Source organism: Piliocolobus tephrosceles, chromosome 7, assembly GCF_002776525.5.
Source record: "Piliocolobus tephrosceles isolate RC106 chromosome 7, ASM277652v3, whole genome shotgun sequence".
NCBI classification, from domain to species: domain Eukaryota; kingdom Metazoa; phylum Chordata; class Mammalia; order Primates; family Cercopithecidae; genus Piliocolobus; species Piliocolobus tephrosceles.
Window position 1 is genome coordinate 91673866 of NC_045440.1, and position 19472 is coordinate 91693337.

The 19472-nt window shown below is 37.5% G+C and overlaps 1 protein-coding gene across 1 annotated transcript in view; it reads left to right on the forward strand.

Annotated features, from left to right (window-relative positions):
* NECAB1 (N-terminal EF-hand calcium binding protein 1) overlaps positions 1 to 19472 on the forward strand; it is a 171092-nt gene that overhangs the window by 61889 nt on the left and 89731 nt on the right. The window lies entirely within an intron of this gene.

The window sequence follows — 19472 nt, forward strand, 5'->3', positions numbered from 1 at the left end:
GGCATAGTCATTACACTATTATTTTAGGAGTCTTTGGATGTTCAAATGTGCAGATAGGGATATGCAAAAAGCTATGAACTGGTTGGATTAAGGAGTCGCTATGGTCCAGAACAGACTGGAGCTTTGGGTGACATATCCAACAGTGGGATAATGTTGCTGATGAAGCAACAGCCTGTGAAATATGCATTAGTGAATTATCCCTCCATCTAGAAGCGGGAAGGATCTAGAGAATGATAACAGCCTGGAAAGTGAATGTTCCTTTATGATTTCTTATGTAAGGTCTTTGGCTGGACTTTGAGTATTAATTTACGGTTGTAGGAGGGCTCACAATATCATGACTGTTTCCCCTGGAGGAATCTTTGAGGGGCTAGGTTTACCCAATTTTGGCGAATACATGGCTTAACTTGTCAGATGAGTGGGCGGTCAGTTCTGGTCACAGTTGGTCTTCAGCCTGGTAGGATTTCCAGCTTTTCAGCAGGACTTGGTCCCTTGGTTTCACATAGTAGAAAGACACATTGGTAGGGACCTGGAGCCTATTGGAAGCCAACTTAGATGGAATAGTTAACATACTTTCTATTTGTTTTATGTGTTTGCGGGGAGGTAAAATCTTCAAGTGATAGGGAGTCCGGGGTAAGAGAAATGGTTCCTGTTACTTAGAATGCCCATTCTCCTGACCTTACTCCAAGCATAATAGAAACACAGTTACCACCCCTAGATTGCAGAGCTTGAGAAATCTTCTGGAATTAAACACAAAGTAAACATTTGGCAAAGTCTAGACTAGTTTTGGAGACTCTGTTCAAGGTAAAAGTTTCAGTCACTTGTTAACTCAAAATTTTTAAAGGGAGGAGGAATAACTGGTTTCCAATCTACTGACTTCGGTACCATAGTAACAAATGTATTGTTCATATAGGTCACAGAATGCATAGAAGAATTTCTTTTCTTTTTTTAAAAAATGAAAGTTTATTTAACTTCTAAGAACTATTAAGTCTGAGTCTGAGAAATGATATCCCAAAGTCTAATCCAATCACCCTCAAAGCACCCCAGTGCTAGAAAGGATTTCAAAGGAGGATAAAAACAAGATCAGCTTTAACATTAGGCAAAGATCCATGGGCAAACTTCTTTAAACAATAACAAAAAGAGCTTACTAAAGTTGATACTTAAATATCTGAAGTAATGGAATAGTTCATATAGTTCAATAGTAATGGAACAGAAATTGAATCATCTAAACATTTTAAATCCACTCATGATTTTTATTTGGAAAGTTTTTTGGTCTGATCAATGCACATGAGTGGATTATTGTGGAAATTCCTTTGAAAACATGACTTTAAAAGAACTACAGGTCTATCCAGCATCCCTAAGTCTGCCAGTACCCTTATCTCTAGCCTATACTTTGACCCAGAGTGTTGACAAAGTGCAGCACTTGCTACCATGCAAGTACCGAGGTAGCTTAGTAAAACTGCCTCCTAAAGATGATCACCTCCCTTGTAAGATGACCGATTTCCTCTGAACTAAGTAAAGTGGCAACTTTTAGAATTTACAAAAGACTTAATGAAACTGAAAGTTGTTTAATCTCTAAAGTTCTTAAAAGTAGGACTTGCCATGACTAATTAAGTGCTGACAACAGAAGAAATTCCAACTCCAACAAAAGGAAAGATACACTATTGTGAATGCATTCCCTATGGTAAGCAGAAAATAAACTTTCTATCAGAAAATATTTCATAAATTTTTACTTTTTTTTCAGAGCAGGAGTGGAGGTTTATTTAAAAAGGCTTTAGAGCAGGAAAGAGAGGAAGTACACCTGTAAGAAACCCAAGGGGTTGACTTGAAGAACAAGTGCCTAAATTTCTACTTTTTTTTTTTTGAGACGGAGTCTTGCTCTGTTGCCCAGGCTGGAGTGCAGTGGCCGGATCGTTTGGGTAACATAAGGCATCTAAGAGTATTAAATAAATATTACTCCCATTTGGCATGTGGATACAAAGAATATTATGATACTATATATAATTATCTATCCCGCTCCTACAGAAAACAATATTCAGATGCAGTGTGAAACAGCCAAGTTATATTTTCAGAACTAAAACAGATGCCACTTCTAATTCAAAACTAAGAAGAAAAACTGTATATTGTAGAACGAAGACTTTCCCTTGTGAAATTAATTTTAGTAGCTAACCTCTCAAAAATTTGTAAATGTATGACTTTGTAAAGTGTTTCACTCAATATACTTAACTTGTATATATATGCTTTTTCATGTGAAACACAGGAACATAATTTCTATCAGCAATGTTAAAAATATAATTAAAGAAAAATAAATCAAATTTAACATAAACAATAGGCAATAGACAAATGTCATTTTAACCTTGGTACCAAGCTACAATTCTTCCTTGGTCATCCTCTCCTATATTATACCAGATATTCAATTTATTTTCAATCTTTCATGAAATTGGACCTCTTACTGATTTAAAGAGTAGGGGAATTTATAATAATTAGTAAAAATTATTCAATTCTCATACATTAGTTATTTGCCTTTGTGGATATAAAGTGGTGACTCAGTACTTTATCAAAATATAGGTTTATGAAAATATTGGGAATATAAGATTGAAATTTAAAAATTACATTTTTAAAACTAAACTCTGAGAATTTTTACTTTAAGCATGAAGCATAATTGTTATAGAACTTCTTTTGAAATGTCACTTGATTTTCAATAAAAACAACTTCACACAATGCAGAAACGGCAATGTATCATCCTGCAGCAATATCTTTACATGTCAATCCTAATCTAAAATGTGTTTAAACAAGAATGAAAATCTCCTTTAATAAATTCATAAAGTATTATTTTTAACCACTATTGCTCTGTAGCAATAATTGAAGTCCCAACATGAGCACTGAGAATACGGTAATAAAATATCAAGGGTTGTATCCATCTTGAAATAAAGACACTGATGCTTCTCACCAACTGGAATCAGGTAGAGTAAGTACATCAGAGAAATGTGAGTAATCCAAGGAAGTCCCCTGAAATCAACAGTACCATCTGCCACAATATAAAACATTAAGTGTGAAACTCTGTTCTAATTATTTTATAGAAGTTCTATTTCACACACTTAATATTGTTAAAATATTTGCAAAATTGTAAAATTCTCTATATAAAGGGTTTTGAACTTCTTCAGCTGAATACTTCCTCGTTGTCAGAAAAACATTTCTAATGAAAGAAAGAGAGTTTTTCCATGAATATCTGAGCCTGGAGAATAAATTATTTCTTATGATCATAGCCAATTACAATACAAGATAAAAAATTCACAATTTGAAGGAAAGAAAAAAAACAAAACCCAGCAAATGTAACTCCTCAGAAAGACCCCTGGAAGGGCCAAACTTCTCTAGATTCCAATGAATATTGGGGCCAAACAGCATTACGAAAGAATATCATTTTCTATCATTCCATTGACTCGTAACTATATTCAGACCAGTTTTGAAGAATGCACCTAAGTGGGGGCATTCCTACATCAAATCCTGTGTTCCCTTGATCACATTGACACACACACATACACAAATAAACAATTATCAAAATACAATCTAACTGCATCAGTGACTAACAAGCCACGAGAGTTCAAGCTCAAACAGTTGGGGTGTTTTTTACTCTCATGCCAGTCTAGTACCCATAAAAGACACCTTTATGTCCACAGATGTCAAATTTCAAAGGCTGTCCTTCTTAAGTAATCAAGAATATGGTTGGGGCCAGCAGCGGTGAGGGAAGACAGAGAAACACAAACCCACCTTTGGACGAATATAGATGGGCAGCTGCTGGGAAGGTTTCCAGATCTCTCTAGCCTATGGCCACCGAGCCACAAGCACTGCAATCCAAGTCACAGCACCAGCATTTTATTGCTGAATGCCTGGGTGTTGGCCAAGCTGTGGTTTCTCGCTGTAATGAAAGCTATCCATTGAAACAATGAGTATTGCTAGGGAAGAAGGTTTTAATGTGGATGATGTCAGCCAGGAGATGGGAGATAAGTCTCAAATCCAACTGACTAAAATTAGAGTTTTATAGAGTAGGAAAGGAATATAACTATGTGTGGGAAAACAGGAATTAGGAAGGGACAAGGAAGAGGAGCAGGTCACCAAGAAGCAAGTGGTTGGTTAGTCAATCATGATGGATGAGGGGTCTGGTTTCTCACCATCTGGATGCAGGGATCTGTGAATTTCAGTTGCTTGATGCTATCTGAGAGGCCTGGTAGTTGGTTTTCTCACAAAGGAACTCAGGTAAGACAAATGTAAGTTTCAAGCTTTATGATGGGGAGGGCCAATTTCTATATTTATTCAAAAAGTATGAACATTAATTCTGTGGGAAAATTGAGCTGGTTTCAGCACTATTCAGCCAACTGAAACGGAGCTCACTGTTTTTTCTAATGTAATAAGTACATATTTAATATATCTCTTTTTACCTTTTCAGATTTACATAATCCTAAAATAAGGATAGTATTATTTGAAGCTGAGAAAAACATAGTTACACGTAGATTATTACTGCACCAAAATGTGTACAGGGAAGTATTCTCTCCTGAAGCCAAACTCCCACAGCAACTTTACAAGTGAGCCTCAGAGCAAGGAAATAACTTGGTTAAGGCCATGCAGCTAGAGGACAACAGTTGGGATTCAAACCTGACAAATCTGACTTGGACAATTTCACTACTGGCCACCACCAGTTGTTCTCAACTTTTCCTGCGTGTTAAAATAACCTGGGACCTTAAAAAATATCACTAGGCCAAGGCTGTGCCCAGAAACAATTAAATGAGAATTCTCAGGAGGGTCATGGCCCTGGCATCAGTGTTTTCCTTTTTTTTTTTTTTCTTTTTTTTTCTTTTTTAATGTTCTAGGTGATTCTAATGGGCAGCCAGTTTTGAAGATCACTGCACAATGACTCATCGCTATTCCTGTTACACTCCTAACTCCTAGAAGGCAACTGTATTTAAGAAGTATTTATAGAACTTTAAAAATGATGCCAGTACATTAAAAATCTATTATCCGTGTGTTCAAGAACTTACTAAACTAGTATGAAGATAACACATGTATTTATCAGCTAAATAACAATACAAGGTTGTGCTGTGTTGGTTGATTTGGAGACACATGCTGTAGAACCTAGGGTTTCAAGGATAGATTTAGCACATCCTCAGATTACCAAGCTAGTTTTTGTGCGTAAGTATATATTCAGTTCTAAGAGTGCTAGATGGATAGATGAATAAAGAGATTATTCATAACTTTTGTCAGATTCTCAGTGTGATCATTGATGCAGAAAAGGCTAAGAATTACTGCTTAGCCTTAGTTCAGAAGAAGGAAAGCTGCAGATGATGCAGATGATGGTCAGAGAGATAATTGCAAAGAAGATAGAACACACGCAGGGCACTGAAAGAGCCCAATATGATGATATGAGAGGAAGGAAGGAAGATTCAGAAGGGAGCAGGAACAAAGCTATGGAGGCAAAAATATTTCCCCTAGTTTTAGGGTATTGTGAGGGAAAGTTAGCCTTGAGGCTCCTTGGGAAATTTTTAAGTTAAGTGTTAGGGGTGATTTTTCTTCCTTACAGATCTCTCACTAATTAATAGATTGCTTTTATAAGACTGTGAGTGAAAAGCTTAGTGCTCTAAGAAGATGCTCTAAGAAGACAGAAGGCACTTCTGCAGATTGCTTTATTTTCTATTCAATATAACGTTCGGCAACAGTCAAGTATCACGTCCACTGGCTCCTCTGATTTCTGTGATGAGGTTTTTATTACAATTGCTTCCCTGTCCAAGGAGAATTAAAGGCATTCTCTACAATGTCTCCCTTGTTCATCTTAGGAGGGACAGCCAAGGAGAGGCAACAGGCAAGCTCTGTAAATAGGGACTTCTGTCTCTCAAGGTAACCTGATGTGACTGTCAGGGATGACACGTAATTCCACACTTCCCTTCCTCATTTGAACTTCTTTCAAAGAAACATGCATGCAAAATTTCCCTGACATAGGGCAAGATATAAAGATTAAAGAGCATCTCATGTATTTATTATCTTTCCCTTGTCATATATATAAATTATCACTAGAAATAGAATAGGCGAGGCTTTGTAACACCATCCTCTCCTGATGAAAAATAACCAATTCCATATGGTTAAGAGTAAAGGAAATGCTGTCACATGGAAAATGATCAGGAGTCTCTTACCCCTTTGGTCTGCTGAAGCATAATTATCTAAGTGTCTCTTACAATAAGAGCTACCACTTTAGGGGATACTAATTATGTGTTAAGCACCAGGCTAAAGACATTGCATATATTAGGTTATTCGATCTTCACAAACAATGTTGTGAAAAAAAATTATTAACCTTAATTTATATTTGAGGGAATTTGGCTTAGAAATGTAAGTAACCTGCCTAAGATCACACATCTGGTAAGTGGTAGAACCAGGGCAAACCCAGATCTCTTGATTCTCTGCCGTATAGATTTAAGTCCAAGTTTGAAACATGATAGTAATACCTTGAGAATAAGATGTCATCTACTAGCAATGAATGGAGGATGAATTGGAGAGGGAATTGTCTGGGCTTAGGAAGATAGTTAGGAACACACTAATATAGTAGTCTTTTCCATATGAGCTACTTTTCAATTAGTTTGGAAGTGACCTGTTTTAACAGTTAAATTCATTCAGTAGAGATTCTATAAATTATGGTAGAAAACAATGTAGCTATTAAAAACAATGAAGTAATACTCTATATGGATAAAGAAAGATGTCTGAGATATGTTTTCAAGTAAATCAAACAAAATATAGAATATCCTGTACACTTTGTTACTTTCTGATTGAAACGGATATATGCATAAATTTGTTAGTAAATGTAAAAATATTCATGGAAAGACACACGTGAAACTGGAAATAACAGCTGTCCTTATGTGGCTAGGGAATAAAGTGTGAGGAAAACAGAAGTTTCATTGGAGATACCTTTTTACGTTTTAGATATTGTGCAATGCACATGTATTACCCATTAAACACAGAGGTATTCTACCTGTATGATAACAAAGATGGAGTTCTCACACTTGATCTTAGCCAAAAGGCCGAGAAGCAATCACAAAGATGGAGTTCTCAATGGCAAGGTTGATATTTGAAATAAACTTGCAAATTTTAGTTTTAGAAACCTTAGTAAAATGAGGTATTTTATGAAGCAAACCAATGATGTAGGTTAATTTATTGGTCCTGAAGGGGTATATGCAGGCTATTGAAGGAATATATTGTTCAGCATATTTACACAGACTTTTGTAGTTGTTTATGTTTGAATTAATATGTTTTCTCTTTGAGACTGAATTTTTAAAATATAAGATCACTAAAAAGCCATATTTTGAGGGGATAACTTAATAAGTGGAATAGAAGAAATTCTACTGAATGTTGGAAATATAAAGTATATGAAAAGTCTAAAATGTTTTTACAAAGTATTTTCCTTATTTTCCCACCCTAACTCACATGCAAAGTTCAGAATACCAGAAAACTTGTATGAGTACATGAGAAAACTGAAATAGATACCAAGTGTTTTGTTCCCACACGGTAATCTTCCTTCTCTTTCACTTATAATTAACACTTTACATTTTTAAACTTTATATATTGCTTAATTTTTGCAAAATCTTCCCTTCCAGTAGCATCAGTATATGTAAAACCCAGAAGAATCAATTGTCCCCCTTTGTCCACCTCAAGCGCTTGTATGGATTTTGGTGAAAACACAGTACTGATCTGAAAGAAGAAAAAAAAATTTACTTTTTCTTCCCAATCTTTCTCCACTATATTGAGCAATTTTCTGGTATGTCTCTGCTTGCCTTTCTTATACTGTCTTCCTGGTAACAAAGACTGATTTCTCAAAAGCAAACTAATATTTGAAATAAACCCACACATTTGGTTTTAGAATACTAGTAGAAAGATTGAGCATGCATTTTATGAGGCATGCCAGATTCAGAATTATGCAAAACAATTCTTCATTGCATACATATAAAAGTATAAATACACCCTAAACCCATCATTTTTCCTGTTCTCTAAAGTAACATTCTTATTTCTTTGAGTTCTTTTCAATTTTTGAAAAGATTAAGACATTCTTAGTCACACCAAGCTTTCTTAAATTAGGACAATTTTCTGATGTTTTTGTGTACTTATAAAAATATGTGCGTGAGTCTTTTGAAACTTAAACCCACTTATTTTGTGGAACCCCCTATTATTAGCAAAAACAATTTATATATGCCAAAACAAGCCATTTTATATAGAAATTCCACTAAGTAGTAAGGAGAGGAGAGACTGTTATTACATTTAATACTTTCTTTACATTATTTCCTATGTTTTTAAAATCTAGAATTATTTCTTTTTTCAATTAAAATTGGACTAAATTGGATTTTAGAAAATCCAATTATTTTAAGAGATTAGACAATGGAGACTACTTACTAATGGCAGAACAAGAAGCAGTTCTACCGGAAATAGAAGCCACGTTTTATTCCATATTGTGCTAATGTTTCTGACACAACCCACATTTCTTGGAAATAAATTCTGAAAATTAAAACAGAAGTATTAGAACCCACTTGAACTGTAGCAGCTATTTATACTGGTGTGACTCAAAGTGTGGGTCGAAGACTGGTGCTGGTCCTCAAAGTGTTACTTGTTCATATTGAGATAGGAAAAAGACTTGAGTTGTTTAGAAACTTTTATAGCAATTTGATATTGCTACAACCTCCAAGCACACAATTTAGTAATCAATTTTTATACTTTTCAACAAAAATATCAATCTGGCAGGAACTGGAAATGTAAAAATCTTATCCTGTACCACAGAGAGTCTGAGAAGCACTGCTCTGGAGAACATTTGTGAGGCTCTGGAAGAGTTTCAGATGCAAAAGGAAATGGATAAGAACAACTTTCTCATGGGAAAAAAAAAGGAGGAAAGAAGGGAGGGAAGGGAGGAAGGAAGCAAGGGAGGGAGGAAGGAAGGAAGAAAGGAAGGAGGAAGGAAGGAAGGGAGGGAGGGAGGGAGGATAGAGGAAGGGACTTAAACTACTCAGCAACAGACAAAAATGAACAGAGTAGAAGACTGGAAATGTATGTCCCATGTGATGGAAAGCTTAATTTTCCCCTTGGTAGTGCTCTCATTGATTGTGAATTCTCTGTTTAAGTCAGCCTCCTTCCAGCCTCAGGTTACAGAACCCAACTCAACATAGCATAAACAAAATGAGATAACCCATTGACTTACAAAAAGTGGAGACTCTTGGTGTAAAGTTTGTCACAGGGATTCTAAGGATTTGGGGTCATTAATATTATTTTTTCATTTATGCTGTCCCACTCCTTCTCCTACCCCTCTCTCCCATCATTTCTGTCAGGATTGTCCTATACTGTTTTGCTGTAGATGGGATTCTACCATGTAGTGGGGAAGAGGGAATAGCTTTTGATGGTGCATGGCTTATGTCATCTTACCTTAGCCACTTCAGAGGCAAGGGTGAGCCTAAGAGAGCAGACATAAAATATCCAAGGAGTACTCTAACAGCCCCATTTGTGCAGTGTGCTCAATTTTGTACCATTTCTCACCGTCAAAGAGAGAGGAGAATACATCTACGCACATGTCTGTGGCCAGGGTGGGTTAGATTGGGGTAGGGTGCAAATGGAGAACTATGATCCACAGTCCCACTGGAATAACATTGTTAAGGGCAAGTTCCCCAGCGACAGGGAGATGATGTTATAGAATAATGGAAGAAAGGCTGAGCAGAACAAGCATGGAATCCAACAAATATGAGAAGTAGCAGGTGGTGGAAGACATAAGAAAAAAATCAATCAGTAAAATGAAAAGGGAAGAAGTGCTCACCCCCAGCAGCTTGAGAAAAATAAGATGATATGTTTTGCCAATTCCATTTTCTCTCTCATACATGAGGTACTGTGTTTATGTATGAAAATAGTCTGACCCTAATTTGCCCCAGAATTAGAGAGGTTCAGAGTCTTGCTTATGGGACCTCCTATAGACTGGACTCCTATAGACTTCTGATAGAAGGGTGTGTGATGATCACTATACCTTCTGTAAGACAGGCTTCAAGCCAACTGGTGCCAAATGCTCTCTGATACAAGTCTCCATAGCCCTCTATATATTTAGGCTCTGACCCACTCAGGATTCTAGGAATAATTGTGGTCTTAAGCAGAAGGGATTTGAAGAGCTCTCATCTGTGTTTACACAGTTCTATTCTAGAACTCAACACCATGTTGCACTATGTTGACAGCCTTACCTTACGTATCATCTTGCTTCTGACAACTGAGTATCTTGATTATAGGAACCAGTCTCCACTTCTACCCTGGTTATGGCTTTCTCAGCTCATTGCACAGTTCAAACCGCTATTTAATAACCCATACAATATGCTTGTTCCTCTAGAAGTAAGGCTTGTGTTTGTGCTAGGCCCTAGTGTTCAGATACGGACTCAGTACTCTGGTGACTGAAACAATTGGCTCTTGTCTATTGGGCTATCAGAATAACATCTGTTCCTGATATCCCTTTGGTTGCATCTATTACGTCACCACATTCTTCTAGGTTAAATTCACCCAGTTCATAGAGCTCAATTCAGTTTAGTTGGTATCTGCAGCACCTGATCTATTGCAGGAGGCACATCTATTTCTAGGTTAGTGTTTTCTACAATCTTTACTGTCTCTTTGCTGTTAATGTGATTTGTATATGATAAATTACAAATACAATTCATGGAATTAAGAACAACTCAAAAATATTTGCAAGGTTAGATATTTGATCATTCTTCTAATCTCCCAATTCTGCATCTGTTGATTTTCATTGATGCCATTCTGTTTAGTATGCCAGAACCTGCTCAACACATTTGACCTGTTGGTAATGGAAGCATAATCTGCTCAAATTATCTTTATGAATTGAGATATTATAATATTACTTTGTAAAATGGAGAATACAATGATGACTGAGCATATTTGTTACTTGCTAGTCTGCCAATAAACCAATGGATGTGTCTACTTCCATCAGAGTAGCTCACCATATTGTTTATTGGGTTAGATTATCCTGCCTCAAATACTGTTGTAAATGTCTTTGTAAGACCCAATTAACCCTTTTAGGCTATTAACGGGTGTAGCAGTGTTTAGCAGACTATTTTGCCAGCCGAAAAAAAATTATTCTGCACTGGTAATATTCAGACTGATGGGCTAAGAAGAGAAAACTCAGTAAAACATGAGTTAAGACTCAGAATTTTTTTTTTTTTTGAGACGGAGTCTGGCTCTGTCGCCCAGGCTGGAGCGCAGTGGCTGGATCTCAGCTCACTGCAAACTCCACCTCCCAGGTTCACGCCATTCTCCTGCCTCAGCCTCCCGAGTAGCTGGGACTACAGGCGCCCGCCACCTCGCCCGGCTAGTTTTTTTTGCATTTTTTTAGTAGAGACGGGGTTTCACCGTGTTAGCCAGGTTGGTCTCCATCTCCTGACCTCACGATCCTCCCGTCTCAGCCTCCCAAAGTGCTGGGATTACAGGCTTGAGCCACCGCACCCGGCCAAGACTCAGAATTTAAAGATTCATAATTAGCTTCACGGTGTATAGGAATTTTAGTTTTGAAGCAGAGGAAGATAAAAATAAACTGAAATATAATCAGGAAATGCAAAGGAGGAGTTTAAAACAGTGGATTTTTAGTAAGAAATCATAATCCTTTGTTCTTATTTATATATTGAAGTGATACTGGTCATTAAAGAAATACAAATCAAAACCACAATGAGATACCATCTCATGCCAGTTAGAATGGCAGTCATTAAATGTCAGGAAACAAAAGATGCTGGAGAGGATTTGGAGAAATAGAAACATTTTTACACTGTTGGTGGGAGTGTAAATTAGTTCAACCATTATGGAAGACAGTGTGCGATTCCTCAAGGATCTAGAACCAGAAATATCATTTGGCCCAGCAATCTGATTACTGGGTACATACCCAAAGGATTATAAATCATTCTACTATAAAGACATATGCACACATATGTTTATTGCAGCACTGTTCCCAATAGCAAAGAATTGAAACCAACCCAAATGCCCATCAGTGATAGACTGGATAAGTGGGAGTTGAACAAGGAGAACACATGGACACAGGGAGGGAAACATCATACACCAAGACCTGATGGGGGATGGGGGACTAGGGGAGGGATAGTGTTAGGAGAAATACCTAATGTAGACGATGGGTTGATGAGTGCAGCAAACCACCATGGCATGTGTATACCTATGTAACAAACCTGCAAGTTCTGCACATGTATCCCAGAACTTAAAGTATAATATAATAAATAAATAAACTGAAGTGATAAAGACAGGTAATCTGCAGAAAAACACTTCAAAGAGAGACAACTAAGAATATTAACCTGAATGCAAAATTGTTTTGAGATCGTACTCTAGAATTGAGAGTTGGCATATAAAAGGGGAGTACTAGGAGGATTCTAAATTCCCAGAAGATGTCAGACTGCATATCCCAAATATTTTTTATTTTCCTGATCAATAAACATATTTCTTAGGAGTTTGGATCATCAGAACTTGGAGTGCCCAATACAGAAGAATAAAGTCAAAACAACTTCAGCTGCCCCTAAGGATTGCAAATGAATGGAGTTAAATTGTGTATGTTGTGGCTTTTTGCAAAATTGAGAGTCTTGTCCAAACTGACGTATCAAATGCAATTTATACCAAATAGGTTTATAGGAAGTTAAATAATAAGAACAAAATAACTATGAAACTTATCTTTTATGCTTCATGCCTCTTATGTTTCCTGATTTCTTCTCTTTTTAATCACAATGTTATTTTATTTTTCCCATTTCGGATGAAACCTAATGATTAGAGAAAACAAAGATATGGAAAATTATATAGACAGAAGAGCAAACCCACCAGAAGCCCTAGCATCCATAAGCAATGTGGCCCACTGTTGGCTATTGCTGCTCATTTCTTCTGAGGTTTTAAAAATACATGTTTTCGTCATTGTATATATGCCTTGATATGGTTTGGCTATGTCCCCACCCAAATCTCATCTTGAATTGTAATCCTCATAATCCTGATGTGTCGTGGGAGGTCATTGAATCATGGTGGTGGTTTCCCCTATGCTGTTCTCATGATAGTGAGTGAGCTCTCATGAGATCTGATGGTTTTATAAATGTCTGGCATTTCCCCTGCTGGCACTCGTTCTCTATCCTGTTGCCCTGTGAAGAGGTTCCTTCTGCCATGACTGCAAGTTTCCTGAGGTCTCCCCAGCCATGTGGAACTGTGAGTCAATTAAATCTCTTTTCTTTATAAATTATCTAGTCTCAGGTATTTCTCTGTAGCAATGTGAAAAAGGACTAATGCATACTATTTTTAATCTGGCTTAATATTGACATAGCTTTTAAACATAGCTTTACCAAGTTATTGACAACCCTTTAGATACATTTTAATGATTTTACAATGATACATAATCTAATCAGGTATTCATCTAATGAGCATTTAGTTTGTTTTTACTCTTTTCAGTATTGTCAGTCAGGCTGGGATTAACATATTTGTTCTTTACTTTTCTTTGGCATCTACTGAGAATGCATTCTTGTATAACAACCCTCTGATTCTCTTTCAACAGGAATATGTTTACTATGTAACCAGCATTCATCTTTCCATTTAGTTTTTTTTTTTTTTTAATTTGATAGCGTCACTAAAATAGAGTTTCCTGCTGTAAACATAAGTAGCAGCAGTAAAATGTTGCATGCTATCAGATGTACACAAGGCTTATCTATGGATTAGTATTCTTTTTAAAATTCTGTATTACTAAAAAGTGGATATATATATCACGGTAAGAAATGAATTCCACTAGAATTCACCCATGTAAGCCTTCTGCAACAGTGTTTTACTACCCACTACTAACAATGTAGCACAAAAACAGCTGAATAAAGGAATATTTGAGGCTGCAAACACTATAGTATTTTATAAACCTTGACTTTTATTAAGGAGCAAGTAGAACTAATGTCATGCAGATTATTCTAAACTACTGTGTTGTATGATATATTCCAAGTAATTTCATTTTCAATAATGGATTAGGGCTGTTCATTCTTTTGGATATTCAAAATAAATCTCATTATGAAGCTGCAAACCATTCTGAGGAAAACAAATATGAAAACAAGGTGAATTTTTATGTCCTTTTCAAGTCTGAACTGCTATGAAAACACTACAATTAGGAAAATGACATGTTTTGATGACCAAAATGTTTGCAATGGTGCTATTAAAAATTTCTAAGCTCTCTAATCCTGACTCTAATACATTTTCAAGTTTTGTTGGTTTTTACCTCAGAATCCTTTGCATATATCTATTATTTTCTGTCTATCATTCCTAGACTTCCAAACTGTTACTGATCAAAATCCCTTATTAGCTATTGCTTTTTAGCATGCAATCCAGATATAGGTATATAGATTTATTTATCAATTATACAAATGCACCACTGTATTAACATTTACCCATTGTAAAATTATAAAAATGTTTAACAGTAAATATAAATACAAATAGAAGTTCAAATATTTCTTCTTGCCCCTTCAGTGACTGGCCTTGTGTGCCACTTGGATTATAGTCCCCATTCTGCGAACTGGCCTGGACTGTAGTAATAACTTGCAAACTGTTCTGTTGCCCCCCTTTTCACCCTTTTTCTATCTGGTTTGACTGTATGTCCCCACCAAAATCTCATGTTGAATTATAATTCCCAATGTTGGGCGAGAAACCTGGGGGGAGGTGATTGGATCATGGGGGTGGATTTCCCCCTTGCTGTTCTTGTGATAGTGAGTGAGTTTTCGTAAGATCTGGTTGTTTCAAATTGTGTAGCACTTCCCCCTTCACTCTCTGTCTTTCTCCTGCTCCTGTCATATAAGATGTGTTTGCTTCCTGTTTCCCTTCTACCATAATTGTAAGTTTCCTGGGGCTTCTCCAGCCATGCATCCTGTATAGTCTGCAAAACCTTGAGTCAATTAAATCTGTTTTCTTTATAAAGTATGCAGTCTCAAGTAGTTCTTTATAGCAATGCGAGAATGGACCAATACTGAAAATTGGTAAGAGAGAAGTGGGGCATTGCTATAAACATAACTGAAAATGTGTAAGCAACTTTGGAGCTGGGTAACAGGCAGGGGTTGGAACTGTTTGGAAGGCTCAGAAGAAGACAGGAAGATGAGGGAAAGTGAGACTTCCTAGAACTTGTTAAATGGTTGTTACCAAAATGTCCATAGTGATATGGACAGTGAAGTTCAGGCTGAGGTGGTTTCAGATGGAGATGGGAACTGGAGTAAAGGTCATTCTTGCTATACTTTAGCCAAGTTACTGGCAGCAGTGTGCCCCTTTCTAAGGATCTGTGAGACTCTGAATTTGAGAGAGATGATTTGGGATATCTGACAGAAGAAATTTCTAAGCAGCAAAGCATTCAAGATGTAGCCTGGCTGCTTCTAACAGCATATGCTCATATATGAGAACAAAGAGATTATCCGAAACTGAAACTCATATTTAAACGGGAAGCAGAGCATAAAAGTTTAGAAAATTCTCAGCCCATCCCTGTGGTAGAAAAGAAGAACCCAGGCCGGGCGTGGTGGCTCAAGCCTGTAATCCCAGCACTTTGGGAGGCCGAGACGGGCGGATCACGAGGTCGGGAGATCAAGACCATCCTGGCTAACACAGTGAAACCCCGTGTCTACTAAAAAATACAAAAAATTAGCTGGGCGAGGTGGCGGGCGCCTGTAGTCCCAGCTACTCGGGAGGCTGAGGCAGGAGAATGGTGTAAACCCAGGAGGCAGAGCTTGCAGTGAGCTGAGATCCGGCCACTGCACTCCAGCCTGGGCCACAGAGCGAGACTCCGTCTCAAAAGAAGAACCCATTTTCTGGAGAGGAATTCAACACTGCATGAATTTGCATAAGTACAGAGGTGCTGAATGTTAATAGGCAACACAATGGAGAAAATGCCTCTAGGGCATTTCAGAGTGACCTTTGCAGCAGCCCCTCCCATCATAGGCCTGGAGGCCTAGGAGGGAAAAATCATGGACCAGGCCTGGGACCCTGCTGCTCTGTGCAGCCTCAGAACATGGAGCCCTGCATCACGGCCACAGCTGCTCCAGCTCCAGCCACGGCTAAAAGGGACCAAGGTACAGCTCTAGTTGTTACTTCAGAGGGTGTAAACCCTAAGCTTTGTCAGCTTCCACATGGTGCTGAGCCTACAGGTGTACAGAAGGCAAGCACTGAGGGTTGGGAGCTTCTGTCTAGATTTCAGAAGATGAGTGGAAATACTTGGATATCCAGTCAGAAGTCTGATGCAGGGGTAGAACCCTCATGGAGAATCTCTACTAGGGCAATGCAGAGAGGAAATATGTGGTTGGAGCCTCCACAGAGAGTCCCCATTGCGGCACTGCCTACCGGGGTTGTGAGAAGAGGGCCATCATCCTCCAGACCCCAGAATGGTAGATTCATTGACAACTTCCACTTTGTAACTGTAAAAGCCACAGGTACTCAATGCCAGCCCATGAAAGCAGCCACAGGGGCTGGACCCTGCAGAACCACAGGGCTGAAACTGTCTAAGGCCTTTGGAGGTCACCCCTCACATCAGTGTGGCCTGGATGTGAGATATGGATTCAAAGGAGATTATGTGGGAGCTTTAAGATTTAATGACTGCCCTGCTGAAGTTCAAACTTGCATGGGACCTGTAGCCCTTTTTGTGTGGGCCAGTTTCTCCTTTTTGGAATAGCAGTATTTAGCCAGTGCCTGTACCCCCATTGTATCTTAGAAGTAACTAATATGTTTTTGATTTTACAGGCTCAGAGGTAGAAGGGACTGGCCTTGTCTCAGATGAGACTTTGGACTTGGACATTTGAGTTAACACTGAAATGAGTTAAGACTTGGGGGACTGTTAGAAGGGATGATAGAATTTTGCAATGTGAGAAGGACATGAGATTTGGGAGGCATAGGGGAGGAATGATATGGTTTGGCTTTGTGTCTCCACCCAAATCTCATGTTGAATTTGTTTTTTTTTTTTTTGAGACAGAGTCTTGCTCTGTCGCCCAGGCTGGAGTGCAGTGGCCCGATCTTAGCTCACTGCAAGCTCTGTCTCCTGAGTTTATGCCAGTCTCCTGCCCCAGTCTCCCAAGTAGCTGGGACTACAGGCACCCGCCACCTCACCTGGCTAGTTTTTTGTATTTTTTTTAGTAGAGACGGTGTTTCACCATGTTAGCCAGGATGGTCTCGATCTCCTGACCTCGTGATCCACCTGTCTTAGCCTCCCAAAGTGCTGGGATTACAGGCTTGAGCCACTGTACCTGGTCTCATGTTGAATTTCTAATCCCCGGTGTTGGGGAGGGACCTGGTGGGACGTGATTGGGTCACGGTGGGGGCTTATGTCCTTCTTGCCATTCTTGCGATAGTGAGTAAGTTCTCACAAGATCTGGTTCTTTGAAAGCGTGTAGCACTTCTCCATTCACTCTCTCTCTCTTCCCCCTGTTTCCACTATGTAAGAGGTGTCCGTTTCCCCTTTGCCTTCTGCCATGATTGTAAGTTTCCTGAGTCCTTCCCATCCATGCTTCCTGTACAGTCTGTGGAATCTTGAATCGATTAAACTTCTTTGCTTTATAAATTACCCAGTCTTCAGTAGTTCTTTATAGCAATGTGAGAACAGACTAATACGTTGTCCAACCAAGAACCTGTCAGTGGCCTGTTTAAAGTGCAAATATAATCATGTTATTCACCGTTTAAGAAGTATTCTATAATTACAAATTGACAGAAAGGTAAAGTAGAAACTTCTTAGGTTATCATATGAGGCCTTTTATTGTCTAGTTCCATTCTCTCATTATTGATCTATGTTCTAACTAAAAAATCTACTCGGTTTTCCGAAATTTAATGACATTCTCTTCATACTTTTAATTTTTATTATAGACGGTGTTTCTTTTAACCAGAATGTTCTTCCTTTGCCTGCCTCCTCTACTCCTGTTTAGAGATTTAGCTCAGCAATTTAACGTTTGAGATTTAGCTTCACAATTTTATCTTCTATGATATATTTCCTGACACCTTTTGCCAATTCTCTATTTCCCTCATAACAACTATTTTATCATTAAAATTATTTATGTGCTGTATGAGTCTACCTCTAAGTTGAGATTCTAGAGACAAGTAATCTGACAGATACATCTTTGTATCTATTGCAACCTCATACATCTATGGCAGTTAGAATAATGCCTGGAACATAGCAATAAATGTTTGTGGAATGAATGAATGAATAGGAGCCTACATCGAAATTACTGGAGAAGACTTAACATATTCTACCTTGTGGCAAATATTACTTTGCAAAAACATTCATTTAGTTATGAAGATATGATTTATCGAAGATCAAATATTTAGTGTCTAGAATGAAATACTGAGTTTAAAATAACTTTTAAAAATGAGTGACAGAGCTCGTAAAAGCACCCAATGTTTGGAGTGTTTATACCAATGCCTCTCCTGGTTAGCAAACCTGGCTACTACTTAAAGGACAACTGGATTAGGAAGAATATATACATTGAGCATTGACATGTGACAACTATATAAAGTCAAGATTTTCAGTTAACTACTAATGTTAGCAGTTGCTGTTTAATAGTCTTCAGCATCTTTACAAGGTTAGGTTCTATTTCTGTTTCATTTAAACTTTTGAAAACTTATGAATTACTGTTAAATTTTTAGGAAACTCCCATTTAGCGTTTGTTAATATGATCATTTTTCCTTTAAGTTATGGTGTAATAAGTTATATTGATTTATTACCTGATATTGAACCATCTGCATTCCTGTACCATACCTTTCTTGGTAAAGGACATTATTCTTATAGTCATGTATTATATTTGCTAACATTTCATCTTGATGTTTTGCATTTGCCTTCTTAAGAGCAATAGGTTTATATTGTTGATTAGTAATGTAATTTCTTATTGTTTTAGAAATCATATGAAATAAGTATTGAATCAAACTTACCTCAAAGATTGAATTTAGGAAGGAAATTCTAGCATTTCTGTCAAGTCAGGACTCATGATAACTAACATTCATCAAGTGCCTACTTTGTGCCAATTACAGTTAAGTGCTTCATGTATTAGTTCATTTAAACCCTACAGCATCCCATCAACCAGAAATTATTATTATCCCCATCTTGGGTCAGATGAATTGAGACACAGAAATGTAAAGTATCCAGGGTCACATAGAAGGTATATTGCAGAGTCAAGATTTGAACTCAGGCATTCTGGCTGCAGAGCCTACATTCTTTACCAAAATGCATTCTTTTCCCTATCATGTTGCAGAGAAAAACACGAATATCAGGAATTATTTGTCCAAAGAATCGGACATAATCATTGTAAATTGACCTATGACTACTTAAATAATGTAGAATTTATAAGAGAAATACCCTAACTACATACTATCAATTGATAACATAGATTGGAGACTAACTGTATTTAACTATTTAAAAACTTAGCTAAAAATATTACCAAAGTAATAACACTGTTTTTTTTTTTTTT